Source organism: Corvus kubaryi, unplaced genomic scaffold, assembly GCF_017639235.1.
Source record: "Corvus kubaryi isolate FWS band 111438036 unplaced genomic scaffold, C.kubaryi_AGA036_p1.0 65104, whole genome shotgun sequence".
NCBI classification, from domain to species: domain Eukaryota; kingdom Metazoa; phylum Chordata; class Aves; order Passeriformes; family Corvidae; genus Corvus; species Corvus kubaryi.
Genome location: NW_024581767.1, coordinates 44,299 through 59,939, shown reverse-complemented (window position 1 = coordinate 59,939; position 15,641 = coordinate 44,299). Strand labels below are relative to the sequence as shown.

Sequence of the window (15,641 nt, the reverse complement as noted above, 5' to 3'; positions counted from 1 at the left end):
CCAAAGAAACTAGAGAAGTAAAACCAGGCATTAATTCTTTATCTGAGCAGTGCTAAACAAAAAATACACAAAGTAAATGTGTATGTGTTTTGCATTTGTGTGGGTTTTTTAAATGTCAGCCTACAATATAATTCTACAAGTTTCTAGACAATGACCTGCACGTAGCTGTGGGATACTTAGGATCAAGCTGCTGCTGTATTATTGTCCTGTTGTATTTTGGGAGAGCAGACTGCTTGCAATACCTGGCTTTTCTGTTCCTTCCCAACCCTCCCACTCTAAAACCAATGCACATCACCTCAGGTGGCTTTCAAAATGATAAGCTCATCACTAGATCCTCTTTTCATTGCCCTATTCAGTCCAACTTTTGAGAACAATACAAAATATATTTTTAAAGGCTGAATATGCTGCAATACATAAGCACAGGTAGGTGTAGTTATTGATAGGTTTGAGAACTGGAGCCATTGTAAGGTAACAGATGCGCTGCTGTATTTAAGATGAAAAGTTGTTCTTCAAGTAGAAATTGTTATGTACTTGGACTATTAAATACAGGTTTGATTCAGAAATGCACAAAGCACCATTTGTGCCACTTAAAGTTCACATGGAAAAGCTGAATCATCCAAGCCATCTGAATGATGCACACTATTTGGTAGTTGTTTTCTTCAGCAGGCAGCTGGTGATCTCTCTTCCTGTATTCAGGGCTTGGGTGGGGGAGGAAAAGGAAGAGAGAAAGGAGTCTCCGGGGGTGGGGGGAGCTCTATTGCTTCATGTGTGCAAACTTTATGGTTTTCCTGAGATCTCTCTAAATTTGTGGTAAGTTAAAACTATATTCAGAGGATTCAAGAGACAATATATATTGCAACTAGATTATAAAGTGTTTTTATTTTAAAGTAATGAGGCTTTATGAACATTTTAGGCATGATTTGTTTATTGTAAGTTATATTTCAAGCAGTTCTTCATGGGGGAAGACATGTGATATGTGCTAGGGCTGGGAATCCTTCAGATTGGTAGCTCCTGTGTCTCCTGCTCTTGAAATGAGGAGGTGAACTGTGAGATTCGTTGCCTCAGTCACCAGGCAAAAAATGGTAACTCAATTTTTCTTGTGCTGCCCGTGTTGTAAACTTAACACTGAATTTACATGTTTGCCTACTGAAGCTCAGTGGTAGTGAAGGGCTGTTTTGTGCTGGAAGAACTCCCAGCTGAGGAGTGGGACAGAGACGTGACAGGGTTGGGGGGAGCAGTAATTTTGCAGACAACCCCATATGTAGTCCCTGCAGCTACATCCTCAGTTTTCCACATTTAGGATGTATCTATTTCTCTGTGGATATTTTCTTTATATTGACATTGGTGAATAAGCTTTTTTCTTTTTTTCTTTTTAAATTATCTATCTCTTTATTACAGTCTGTCTTACCTATTTAGATTGTAAGATTTTTTTTTTTTTTTAGCAGGCCATATCTTGTAGTTTTAAATTCCTGAGTGTGCTGGGTTGGGGATTTAATTGTCCTCTATTATACTTACTAGTACAGTTGAAAGGGTCTAAAGAGCAGCAGAATGGAAAAAGCAATGCAGAGAGGCTTTGCGCAGATCTTGTTTGTCTGACTTTTCTTTGGGTTTTTTCTTTTTGCCAAATCTGAAGAGGGACACAACCAGCAGGCATTCAAATCTTTTGAGTCTAAACCAAAGTGTGTGACTCTGTCAGTGAGAGTAATGAACTGCCTGGGAACTGATGGCAGATTACTTGTGTTTCTACCAACACAGAACAGAAAAAAAGGCTGGGGCTTTGCTTCTCAGCAGATTCTTCAAGAGAGCCTCTCATTAACTGTGCTAGGGGGGCACCTCCATTCCTTTTGGTGACTGTCATTTTAGGGCTGGCAGTGCCTGCAATAACCTGAAGTCCTTACCACAGCAGGTAGTTTAAGCGAGGGGGCAACAGTCCCCCTTGCTTAGAAAACATTGGCCTTTGAGAAAATATTAAATCAAACTAAGTTGCATAGTCTTAAGAAAAGATGACTGCATTGGTGTCATAAGAACAAACATTAAAGTTTTATGTAAGAAATTTATGGGACAAGAGACAATAAGCTTAAATTACAGCACAGAGCTTGAATTTGGTGGAAAAATCTGATGTCAAGGAGAGTTAAGGACTGGTTTAAGATGCTGAAGGGAGCTGTGGAACCTCCATTATTTGATGTCTTTAAGAACGGGTTAGGCAGCCTCTGTCAGAAATAGCCCAAGTATAATTGGTCCTGCTGGGAGGGACAGACTTAATGATCTCTTGATGTCTCTACAACCCTATGAATTTGCAGAGATGTGAGTAGGCTGTATGTAATTGCATCCTGGTAGAGCTCATCAAGTGCTTTCAGGCCCTTCTGGATAAAAGCCACTATGTACACTTCACCATAGCCCTAGTGAAATTTGGAGGTTTAAAGGACCCTGAAGCAATCAAATGAACGCATGAGAAGATTCAGTTCAGGGGCACCCCACAGGAAAGAGGGACAGGGAGCAGTAACATTCAGAATCAGTAATTTTGCAGTTTTGTACTTATCGAGAGTAAAATCATAATTAAAATTACCACTGTCATTCTTTCAGTTGAGGCATTTGCAGGACATTGGAAAAACACGGCTATTTGTTTTGAAGAGCTATGGAGCTTTTCCTCTTAATAGAAGGAAAGTATTAGGAATGGTGCTACACTTCCGAGTTTTCAAGGGAAAGCATATTGATAGGTCTAAAATATAGTTTGGCCTTTTAAAATCAAGACAATAGACCTACAAAATCTGCTCTTTTATACTGCTTCCTGATAGAGTTGAAAGACACATCCCCACATCCCTGCCATTTCTAATGTAATTTTTAATTTTTAAAAAGGAAAATAACATGTGGTCAGGTAGGGTAGCTCTGTACTTATGGAAGTGGCTTATTTCTGTATATAAGTTCCTTGTTAAAACAAGCTGTGAAGCAAAAAAGTACCCACCTTCATCTTCTTTCAACCAATGGGTGGCCCAGGGGTATGAATTTATGGGGAGACACACAGGTGGCATGATACCAATAAATTAATTTCTCATGCAGTGCAAATTGTGTGGCCAGAGTCTGCAGAAAGCAGCACCAGATGTACTGAATATTTTGACATTCAAGCCTGTAGAAAGCTCCAAAGAGGAGGAAGTGGAAGAATGGTGGCAAGTCTTTCGCAAGCAGTTTTAGGGATGTGGGACTTCATTTGCACATGAGTGTGACAGCTCTCTTCAGCAGAAAGCATGGTGGGAAGTAGGATAGACCTTGTCTTTACTACCACTCAAAGGAGTGAGCCATCTGCTTTTCCACGTCATCAAGGAGCAGTGTCTGGTCTGCTGCCTCCTGTGGACTATTAACTCTTTCCATAAGTAACGCACGTGCTTCTTCAGACCTGCCAGTATTGCCCTCACTACGATTCCAAGTGCACATAAAGCCAGTAGTTATTTTAGGAAGCAATAGCTGAGTCTCTGCATCAGATTTCAAGATACATTTTTGGGCAAGTTTTCAGATAATCTGTTTATATGCAGTTAAAGAGCTTTGAAGATGTAAAGTTACTGATAAGTACTGATTAGTCATGCAAATAAATGGAGATATTTTAATTAGGACAATTTCAACATGATTCGTACTGTGGAAAAGAGCCTATGTAAACATATTAAATAGGTAATTTATTAGTGGGAACAACCTGTGATTAAGGGCCCTGGGTTTTAATTTTTTGAAGGGGATAAAATACTTAGCAAAGTAGCAATGCAAGAGGATAACAGCCTGATAAGCTAAAAAACTAATAACCTCTGTTTTTCAAAGTGTGCATAAAATTATAAACGCGGTATTTGTATCACTTCATGTCTGCTTGAGCCTCAGTACAACTCCAAGTAAGCTGGGGATGTTCAAATACGTACTGCCTGGAATGTGGCAGCCTTGCCAGCTGGTCCATCTGAGATTACCCACATATCCTGTAGTGCTATAGTAGCTTTGTTCTAGGATTTGCCATCACTTTTCTGCCAGGACCCTTTCTTCTTGCAGTAATTTTTTTTGTGTGTGTGTGATCTGCCAGCATCCTGACGGGGAGTGACAGCAAGTGACTGGGGTGTATGCCACGAGGCCTTCTGGTGTTATGTAGGAGGTGTGTGAAGTGTTGCTGGGTTATTCTATATCTACTTCAGAGTCACTTTTGTATGTGTGTGCAATTATGTGTGAGGTGGATAGAAATGGGGACCAGGATCAAGGTGCTCTTATGCTGTACTTGCTCAGGAAGGCTTCTGAGAGTTAGAGCCAGACCTTTCATGTTCTTGGATATGGTTGTACACTACCCTTTTGCTTTCCTTGGAATCAGGATAGGGTGCCTCTGTAATGAGGAATGGAGCAGAATATCAGGCTATTGTTATTGATATGTGTGTGTTTATCACCTTTGACAATATATATGGGCAATGTAAGTGATGACTATTTGATGAACTATGGGAATACATCCATGAAATGATTCTTTGTCTCTTTGTTTTTAGTGCCAGGACTCGTTTATAGTGGAGTGTGCCAAAGTTAACCTCCAATTAAAAATCAGGAGAGGCAACAGTTTACCCCATGGTAAACACCACGTAGTAGCTCAATTTACTCTCTGTCAGTTAGTCACAACACCCACAGTCTTTTTAATTTGACTAAAATGCAAAGGTGTAATGTAAGTGGATTTTCCAGTCTGGTTTCCTAGTTTCAGTGGAATTTGCCTGAGCTTTATATAAGTATAAAAGTATTTACATGTGTGTATGCCTGTGGGTGTATGTATATACCCATGCACTGAATTCTGTTTAAACTACTCAACCATAATATTTATTGGAGATGGAATGGCATGACTTGTCAGCTCTGTCTTTCATATTCACTCTTTTACCTTTGTTAAAAACCTTCCAAAGAGCTTAGACTTACAAGCTGTAGTCAAGGAACACGAGTCTGCTATTGCCATATTTCCCTATCCATGCAGCCCCCTTACCTAGAATGAGGAGAAAACCAGGCTCAAGTGAAAGCTTTAGTGAAACACCTTATCTGTAACTTCCCACTTTATGCCTATGTGAGAGGTGTATTTCTCTTTTTTGTTTTTTTTTTCTTTAAACTGAGAATGTGCAGGAATAAATTTTGACAATCATTGAGGTTGTAATGCCTACTCAGTAGATATTTAAAGTACCTACAAAAGCTCAGTGCAAAAGCTATTTTTAATCATTGCTATTCTCCTTCTAGTGTGTTACGCTTACAAGTACAGCTGTGTCTATCTCTGCCTTTTTAAAAAGAAGTCAAATTTCATTTAGAGTTGCGCTTTGAAAAAAACCCCAAACAACTGCTGCGACTTTGTGACCTTTCTAAAATGTGTTCTCTGCCTTTTAAATAGGGACTTTCACTTGAAGGAATTTACAACAGATTTTCCTCTCAATCCTTCACACTTAGATCTTGGCTTCATTCCAGAGTGTAGAAACTAGATTTGTAATTGCCTTGTTTACAAGGTAGGGTTTCCCCTTCTCCTTGTTTACTTAACTTGCCAGATTGTAGACTATCAGGCGCCACTTAACCTTCTTACAAAAAAGTTTTATTTCTATTCCTTTTCCGATAAATATCTATTTATTCTCCTGAAAAACCATCATCAGAATGAACAAATAAAGTGGCTTATTCTGAATGTAATTTGTGATAGCAGAGACTGGGTTTAACAGAATTTACTCTTCCCGACGATCCTATCAGCAGGTCCCAGACCCAGCATTCTCTTTAGGAAGAGAAAGTTAATGGGTGGGATGGAATGTAGTCCAAGTGTGTTTTGGGATAAAAGAGAGATCCTGGGGGATCTGGTTATCCTCCCATTGTCTGTCTTCTCCACTGGGGTCCTCCCACTGTAGGAAAGGGCAGCAGCAGCTCCAGGTCCCTCTCACAAGGGTGCAGGAGGAGGAGGAATGATGCCTCCTCCTTGCGGGGGTAAGGCTGTACCATGGCTGGAGGAGCTGGGGTGTCTGTCTGATTATCCTGCTGTGCCAGAAGCACTGGTGTTGCTGAAGGTCCCTGAGGATGATTGTACTTCACAGCAAAGGGAAAGATACCCCACACCAGAGGAAGTTTGACATCCGCAGAGCTCATCCACACAGCGCTGCCGTCGTGTGAGGTGAAAGCAGGCACAGTGTGTTGCCACCACTGAGCCTCACTCCTTCGAGACTGGCACTAAGTAAAGTCATTGGTGCCCTGGGGCATTTGTGTCTGTGGCACTGGTCAGAAGGTCTGTCTGGGACAGGTCTTTCCCTTGGATGAAATGCTCTTTGGTGTGTGCCTGCTAGAGTCTCCTTACCCTGTTCCCTTCACAGAGCATATGGGGATGTGAAAGGTACAGCTGGAGAGGTCTGGTGCTTTTCTGCAAACTGAAGCATCTTCTCTTGGAAACCCTCCCAGACCCCACATCAGTCTCTGTTGGTTTTGGCCAAGATGGTTTTTCATAGTTTGGGAACATCTTTGGGAGCATGCAGACAGTGCCTACTGAAGTGTGTATTATTTATACAGCATATTCTCATTCCACATTCTCTAGATTTATATCAAACAGATCCATGCAAAAGGCTAGCCCTCATCTGGAATTTCTGGACAATGTTTTGTTGGTGTGTTATTGAACCTGTTTTTTCAAATATCATTGTGTGAGCAGCTGGCACTTGCAGTCTGACTGGTGTGCTGTCAGGCTTTTACCTGTGTGACTGCTGTAGGAGAGCACCACAGGAATTACTCAGCTGTTTGGGCTGCTAAGGGCTTGTCAGTGGTGACTAACCCTGGTTGGATTTTCTAGTCCACTCAGCCCTCTTTTTCTTCTTATCTCAAATAGATTGTGAAAATACTCTGAATGGTACAAACTGACTTGTTTGTAACAGTGCAACAAGCAGATTATATATCACAGCCTGATGTACAAGTCCTTTGGAAAATGTTTGCTTACATGGTTTCCTATTTGGATTTTTTTGTGGCATTTGACTGCCTGGCTGAGCTGTGTGGGTCTCTGCTCCCTGAAAAACTCTTGCAGTGGGAGAAAGATGTTTTATTGTTCTCTGTGGATGAATGCTGGTATTCATACAAAACACAGACTGTCTAGTCATGCACATAAATAAAAATCCCTTCAAGATAATGATGACAAAAAGGGAACATACATATGTCAGATCATATGCTGTAAATACAGACAATAATGAGGTTTGTAGAATCTACTTAACTTAGGTCTTGGTCCTGCAGGGATTTATCAGTGTGTAAATACATTTATGTAGCACTGTTGACTTTTAGGACTGCTTAAGTTTATAAGATTAGTCCAAAGGCTATGGAACACACATAGTCATTTTGTTAAACTCACCTAGTTTAAAGTGTTACCATCAGGCTGTGGTCATATGTATTTTGTATTTCCTCACTGGGGGAAGGCCACCCCAGAGGTGACTGTAGCTGTTAACTGGGAACTGGCAAGTTGTGAGTGCAGGTCCCAGGGCTGCTGCAGCCAGCCTGCCTTACTTCTTGCATCTTGGCCTTAGGAAAAGGAAGCTCGTGATGGAGAAAGTAATGTTTAACTTTCATACTGTAAAGTCTTGTAAGAGTGAGTACTTCCAGAAGCATGGGGCAATCAAGAACTAGCCATGGCTCTCTTTGTGTTCCTATTTGGGGCCAATAGGGTGACTGACGTTTTATACCATGTGTAGCTCATTGCAAGATTCAGGTGTGAAAATTCTTATCAATGCCTTCAAGTTTGACATCCGGGGGAAAATTAGAACGGCTTGTTTGGCCTCATCCACAAGCTAAAACAACCAAATTAAAAAAAAGGACTTTGGAGTTAAATCACTGTTTAAAACCATTCTGGTTTAAACATTAGAAACAAGATTGAATTTATTAGGTGTGGTCTCTCAGCAGGCACACCATTCCCACACCATTGCTGCTGTTGAATTGACTGAAATGTGAAAGTCCAAATATCTCCTTAGGGGATTGTCTCATGCTTTGTCATGTGCATTTGTGTTATCAGAATTCAGGTTTGATTGATTTCATGCCAGTGAAAAGTAATATATAGCTGAGTGGTAATGGAAACCTGGATAGAATGAATAACAAGAGAAGAACTTGAAGGGAAAGAATGAGAACAGGAAGCCTAATCTTCAGCTTTTCTATATATAGAAAACACCTCAGGGGTAAGCACATACTGTGTTGTATAAATACATTTAAAATGTGTTTTGTAGGCACATATTTTCAATGTGTTGTCATGATCAAAAACACATGTAGACTCTGAAAAGTTATGTGAAGCATGCAGAACCCTTGCTCATGCACATAAGTAAAAGCTGTGCACACTGTATATGTGTGTAAACATTTAGCTGGAAGAACAGCCACATAAGAACTACTTCAGAACCATCCCCAAGTCAGGAAGCCACAAATTATGGGTCTGAAATTTACCACACTGGCATGTCTACATAAATAAAACCAACTGGAAAGATAGGAGAGAGGAAAAACACATTTACAAATAGTATTAGATTAGAGAAGAGGAAAAATGCTAAACCCTTTTCTTGGCTCTAATCAGAAGGCAGGAAGATTATTACAGGCAGGAGCTTGCAGACTTCAGCTAAACAACTTCCTGGTGCTGAGTATGAGTCTTGATTTTTACTTATGTGCATGCATACAATCAGGGCTTTACACATAATCATTATTTTGATAGAGGCCAAGAGGGGGCATGGTTGGATTTCTTTTTTCCCTTTCCAGGTACTTTGTCATCATCTTATTCCCTCTTTATCTCTGCCAAGTCTTTGGGATGGGATGATGTCATCTTCTTTATCTACCTAGTATCTACCATGATGAGCCCTTGATCCTTACCAAGGGTGTTGGCTGTTTCATGAATGTTGAATTGAGAAGCAGCCATAGGAAGTCTGAATTTCTATTGCAGACAGCAACACTTCAGCTAGAGTAAATACAACTGATACTTGTAAAACCACTGAGACAACTGCTAGTTGTCACAAAGCCTTATATAGGCCTCATTACATCAGTCCTCTTCCAGTCCTCCCACCCTTAGCCTGTGCCAGAGCAAACTCCCAGAGCTTCTCTCCCCACTCGGTCACCACACTTGCAACTCGGACTCTGCTGCAGCCGGGCTGATGGAGGCTTGGAAAAAGTAGCTGCCCTGAATGATTGGTTGCTTCTCTGCCCCAGATGTTCCTGGGAGTGAAGTGAGCGCAGCAGGTAAAATGCAATTCTTGGAACTGAAGAGTGAGAAAAGGGGGTGTCAGTAGATCGGAAGAAAGAAAGCAAAGTGACCATTTGTGTTTGTTTGGAGTTGTCTCTTCTTTCTGTCTCTGAAGAGACTTGCTGAGCAGAAGTGTAGTTGACTGATGTGGAGCATCCCCACATGGTGGAGAAAGTCTTGTGCTCGCTTAATCTCCTACTTACATCTGGGAGGTCTGTAGGACAACTGGTGAGAAGGTAGCAAGAATCACTGCTCTTCCTACTGCAGTCTTCTTGGAGCTGTGTCCATGTCCTCTGCTTCATCAACTTGGAGGATATAAGGGAAGAAGAGAAGGGAAAGCATTATGTAAGTGGAGGAAACTTCGTTACTATCTAGCATTATCTGACATTTTTAAATGGGGATAAAAGGAAGAGTTTTCTTGAGATGGAATGTTATGAAACTAGAATTGAACACGCAGGTTCAGCTCCATCATCTGGCTTCTCCGCAAACAAAAATGAGGAGGTTACTTTGTAAATGCCTGGAAGCTGGAGACTTTCTATAAGAGAAGGATGGGTAGGTTTAAAAAGTTTTTCTCTTTCCTTAGGCTCTGCTGTCAGACATCATAAGCAGATGTGGCACATAACCCTAAGGAAAATGACTGTCAAGAATGTATTGGCACTAATGCTGTTCTGTGAGAACTGGAGCACTGGGAGCCCCTGGACCAGAGATGTCTCTGTGGGAGGGTACCTCCTGTTCTTGCTCCGAGAGCTGACTTTTGTGTCATTGTAGCTATGGCATTGCCATCAGCTTCATTAACTTAAAATCATGAGAGCTTGGTCAGCAATTTCAGTCTTTGCATATTTTTATTTCCTGTGTTGAAAGGCTAATTGCTGCTGTTACTGAGGTAGATCTCATTTGGCATTTAATAACAAGTACTTGTTTTGGGTGCTGACTGGGGACTGCAATCCCCACATCTGGGGAGAGAAGTTCCCTAGTGCTTTGTGGATTTATATCTGCCCCTCACAACACTTCCATCTGCAGGAGAGAACAGCCGTTGCTTTCCTTGGATGATTTGAGGAACTGAGACAGGTAAACCACTCAGCACTGCAAAGCAAATGGGGGAACTGAAAGGCCTTGAATTGGAAACCAGTGTTCTTCTGCAGCTGGACTATCTTCCCTGCTGTCAATCTCCTAACTATTCAGTTGCTGTGGATAACTCAGTAGTGCATGGCAGTGGTCACTACCAGTTTTTCAGTCTTTGAAATTACCTCTGCTTGATGGGGTTTCTGTGCCTGCAGAGGATTCAGCTGAGCTGTATTAAGTAAAGAGCATTAAAAAACTAAGTCTGCAAATTAGCCCTGAGAAAAACATATGCTGGATATTTCTCTGTCCAGGATGAGTTTAAATTTTCTTTCAAGATTTTTAGTGCCCACTCTGATCTGTTTGGAGTGATTACACTTTCTTTTTGCAGTAACAGAAATGTTAAGTGTCTAAATTTTATTTGTCGAATTCTTGTAGATTAGAATGCACAGTTTTCCTTACTGGAGAAGGGGGAGGGAAATGGTTTGAGCTGTGGTATGGAAAAGTTGTGTAAAGAGAGGCTTAGGGTTTGTGTTTTGTGGTGTTTCCACTGCCTGCTCCACTGTGTGTGTACAGAGCACAGTGTCTTTGGGGACAAGATGCCTGTACTGCTGTCACCTTCTGCAGCAGAAGGTTGAGCAGTCAGCTGCAGGAGGGGGAGCCTCTGATGGGTATAATCATTGAAATGAACCTATTATCTCTTACAGATTTTGGTAGAGTTAGACTTATATGTGGCATTTCTTCTAAAATATCTCCATACCTAGTTCCTAAAAGCTTTTTAGCTACGTGTAATGCTCCCTTTGAGTTTCTCCAAAAGAAGAGAAATATGTGATAAGGCAGGATTGGGAAAGGACACTTAAATATTTAATTTGACTACCGTCTGTGGGATTAAAAATTGGTTATAACTAGTGATTTCTTGAATACCTTGTGTATCTGTAATCTCTAACATTTTACACAAATGAATGCAGTTCCACATAACCAACTTCTACCATGTCTTGGTTAGATAGAGTTCATGGAGTCATGCACAGAAACTAGGTATTGTTTTAGGCTCTCCTTATCTCCTCTCAGAGGATAAGAAGTCCCAAGGAGCATCCCACTGAATCCTGAGTCTTGCAGGCAAGCCTAGATCCCTGCTTAGCTCTGCTGGAGCATGGCACTCCACCAGCTGTCACATTCTGCTCTTTAAACCAGCGCTTCATCCAACCTTAACGCAGTTGCTGGACCAGGAAAAGTGCTGCTGATAGAAATCTGCTGTGATCCAACAAGTAGTTAATGGTGAAACACTCCATGGCCTAAGAAGGCTGGGTCATACCGGTTCAGATTTTTAATGTGGGCTCAGTCTGTAGAGAAACCTACAGCTGAGTGTTTCTGGCAGACAGCCTAAGGGGTGGGAAAGAAAGGCTTTTGTAAATTCACTGCTGTACAAATGTATGCTTAATGTGTGCATGCACCTAGTATTTATTAAACAAGTAGGTTTTCCTAGCAGGAGAGACGAGCAGATATTCTGCACATGGCTGGGGCATGGTGCTGCTTCCCAGCAGAACCCGACTGCCGTACTCTCCTGCCAGGCGTCACCAGCCCCAGAGCGTGGGGCAGCAGTGTCCTGGTGCCTCCTGCAGCCTCCCTGGCCCCTGCCTTGGCTTTAGGGCAAAATAGTTATTGTTTTTTTTTTTGTTATTACTGTTAATCTCCTTGCTCAGGATTTCTGAGAAAACTAACATCAGTACTTAATATATAGGGATTTTCCTTTTGAGGATGGACAAAAACTTTTTAGTTAAAAGGATTGTTTAGTAGGAAGTGTTTATCAAAAAAATCCAAAAACATAATGGATAAAATTTTTATTTTATGTTAGAGGTTAAAAGGAATGCAGAGAAAGCATCATATATCTCATTAAGGTAAACAAATGTAGGAACCAATTCAGCGACTTCCAATTCAGCATCAATCTGGTAGTTAAGAAACCAAGTAAAGTAACTTTAAAAAGTAGCCCTAAATGATGTGAAAATGTGTGTTGAGAGAAAAATAGGAGCTGTTGGAAATGGCATCAAGGCTGTTTAATTGTGCCGTTAGTAGAAGCTAAGAGTAAATATGTATCACTCTCAGGGAAGATTTAAAAAGTTCAAAAAGCAAAGAGAAAAGTGTATGGAAGGACAAGGAGTTGAGAAATACTTCATACAATGAAGCTGTGCAAATCTTCCTTCAGGATGTGCCCAGACTGTGGAATGGCAGAATTCCTCATGGAGACCTCTCTTGACATTGTCTCTGTTCTTGTCTCTTTTCCACTTTACCTTTATTCTGACACAGTTTGAGCACTGAATAAAAATGCCACTTTTATTTCATCTCAAAATCTGGGATGTAATTAAATAAGTAAGAGAAAATAATAATCTATGACATCAAATTTCTTCAGCTTGTTATTGAAGGTGCAAATACTTTCTCTCTGCACCCTCTTGGGATACCCAGATTATCCACACTTCTTATGTAGCAGTCTTGGGTCGACCTCTCTAGAAAGCTGAGGATGAAATTGGCACACATACCTTATTCACTAAGAATGTTGCATTGTCTTGCAAGCCAAAGGGAGCTTGCTTTAGTTCTGGAGATGCTGCTGGTGCTGTGAAGGCTTGCACGAGGCCTCTCAGCCTTGTGCACCACCTGTAACCTCCCTAGCAGAGTCCTGCTGTAATTTCCAGCTTTGGGAAAGTGGCTTGCATGTACTGTTTCTGAGTCAGCCTCAGGAACAACGTTGATGTAGGTATTTGGGACAAAGCTCAGGGTGTACCCTGGCAGCAGGGAGATGGCACAGGGCAGGTGGAGGGGTACTGTGCTAAGGACTAAGAGAAGCAAGAACACCCAAAGGGCGCTTTGGTAGTTTCTGGCTGTGAGAAGCACCAGGGAAGTTACAGATGTGGTTACAGATGTTATAGCAGGCTGTAGCAGAGCAAGGGAACTTCTTTTAAGTGGTGACACTGAAGAAAACATGTAGAGCTTCTTAGAGAGATGAGATTGTAAGACCAGGTGGATGGGTGGCCTGGTAAGCAGAGACTGCCTGGGAAGCTATGGAGAGCTCCTCAAGAGATATGGTGCTTTCCTAAGTTTCAAAGGTCCTTTGAACTTTTCAGCACAAAAGTGGTGCAGGCTCTTGGAAAAAACGTGTGAAGCAAAGCGGGAATCTGTGCCACTTGCTTGTCTAATCACATCTTATCTCTTATCTAATCACTTGTTATTTTTCACTCTTTCTGTAACCATTCACCTTTGTTCCCCTCCATCCTCTTTTTTGAGAAGACAGGGAATTCCTCTATAACAGAAACTGTTGGAACTTTTAGTACTTGAATGTGAAAAGATTGTTGCAGTGCAGCTAAGCCCAAAGCCTCACATAAAAAGTTTTTTGGGTTTCAGTAGTTGTTTATAGTGGTGGAACAAACGTGTAGGAGTAGCAGTGGGATTGGGGAGCTCCAAGCCCTGCTTGAAGTGTCAAAGGACGTGTGTGGTAATGTCACTGAGTCATGTTGGCCACAGGGGTGGAGGACAGTGGAAGGGCTCTTTATCTGCTTCATTTCCGATGGCTTGAACCTTGATGCTTTCACAGAATAAAATCATTAAGGTTGAAAAAGACCTCCAAGATTGTTGAACCTAACCTTTGACCGAACACCACCTTGTCAACTAGACCACAGCATTAAGTGCATGTCCAGTCATTTCTTGAACATCTCCAGGGGTAGTGACTTCACCACCTCCCTGGGCAGCCCATTCCAATGCCTAACCACCCTTTCAGTGAAAGAATTCTTTCTTCAAGAATTTCTTCTTCAACCTGAACATCCCCAGTGCAGTTTGAGGCTTTTCCTCCTGTCCTGTTGCTGGTTCCCGGGCAGAAGAGACCAACCCTCACCTGGTTACACCCTCCTTTCAGGGAGTTGTAGAGGTCTCCCCTGAGCCTCCCTTTCTCCAGGATAAACTCCCCCAGCTCCCTCAGCTGCTCCTCACAGGATTTGTGCTCAAGACCCTTTACCAGCTCAGTTGCCCTTCTCTGGACACAACCCAGCCCCTCAATGTCCTTCTTGTAGTGAGAGGCCCAGAACTGGACACAGCACTCAAGGTGCAGCCTCACCAGGGCTGAGTACAGGGGGGACAATCGCTACCTTGCTCCTGCTGGCCACACTATTCCTGATTCAGGCCAGGATGCCTTTGGCCTTCTTGGCCACCTGGGCACATCTGGCTCATGGTCAGCTGCTGTTGACCAGCACCCCAGGTCCTTTTCCCCTGGGCCACTTTCCAGACACTCTTCCCCAAGCCTGTAGCACTGCCTGAGGTTGTCGTGACCCAAGGGCAGGACCCGGCACTTGGCCTTGTTGAATCTCACACCACTGGCCTCAGCCCATTGATCCAGCCTGTCCAGATCCCTCTGGAGAGCCTTCCTGCCCTTCAGCAGATCAACACTCCCACCCAATTTGGTGTCACCTGCAAACTGACTGAGGGGGCATTTGGTTCCCTTGTCCAGATCATTGATAAATATATTAAACAGGACTGGCCCCAGCACTGAGCCCAGAGGAACACCACGTGTGACTGGCCTACAGCTGGATGTAACTCCATTCACCGCTGCTCTCTGGGCCCAGCCATCCAGGCAGTTCTTAACCCAGTGAAGAGAGCACCTGTCCAAGCTATGGGCTGGAAGTTCCTCCAGGAGAATGCTGTGGGTGACAGTGTCAAAGGCTTTACTGAAGTCCAGGTAGGCTATATCCAGACCCTTTCTCTCATCCAGTAGTTGGGTCACCTGCTTATAAAAGGACATCAGGTTGTTCAAACAGGACCAGCCTTTCCTAAATCTCTGCTGGCTGGGCCTGATTCCCTGATTGTCTTGTACTTGCCGTGTTTGTTCGCTCAAGTTCACCTGTCCCATGACCTGCCTTTGGACCAAGGTCAGGCTGACAAGCCTGTAGTTCCTTGGATCCTCCTTCAAACCCTTCTTGTAGATGAGCATCACATTTGCTGATACCCAGGCATCTGGGACCTCCCTGGTTAGTCAGGACTGAGGATGAATGCTGGAGAGTGGCTGGGCAAGTCCTTCCACAAACCAGTACCCTTGGGTGAATCCCCTGCAGCCCTGCAGACTTGTGTCTAAGTGGCTCAACATGTAATTAACTACTTCCTCCTGGACTGCAGGCTTTTTTTGTGCTCCCTGTGTCTGTCTACCAGCTCAGGGGCCTGGTTGCCCTGAGGATAACAGGTTTTTCTGTTAAAGGCTGAGGCAAAGATGGCATTAAGTACTTCAGGCTTTTCGTTATGCTTAGTGACAATGTTCCCCCCGTGTACAATAAAGGATGGATATTTTCCTTGACCCTCCTTTTGTTGTTAATGTTTTTCTAAAATCCCTTTTTATTATCTTTCATGGCAGTGGCCAGGTTGAGTTCTA

The 15,641-nt window shown here is 42.6% G+C and overlaps 1 protein-coding gene across 2 annotated transcripts in view; it reads left to right on the top strand.

Annotated features, from left to right (window-relative positions):
- The first annotated feature begins 729 nt into the window (after positions 1–729).
- Positions 730–15,641, top strand: part of LOC121673022 (interactor protein for cytohesin exchange factors 1-like) — a 57,459-nt gene continuing 42,547 nt past the window's right edge. The window contains exon 1 of one of the 2 annotated variants that reach the window (XM_042046038.1): positions 730–810. The gene's annotated coding sequence lies outside the window, so the exon portion shown is untranslated. Of the gene's footprint in view, positions 811–6,719; positions 10,253–15,641 lie in introns of those variants that run through there. The other variant, XM_042046040.1, reaches the window with a different exon arrangement.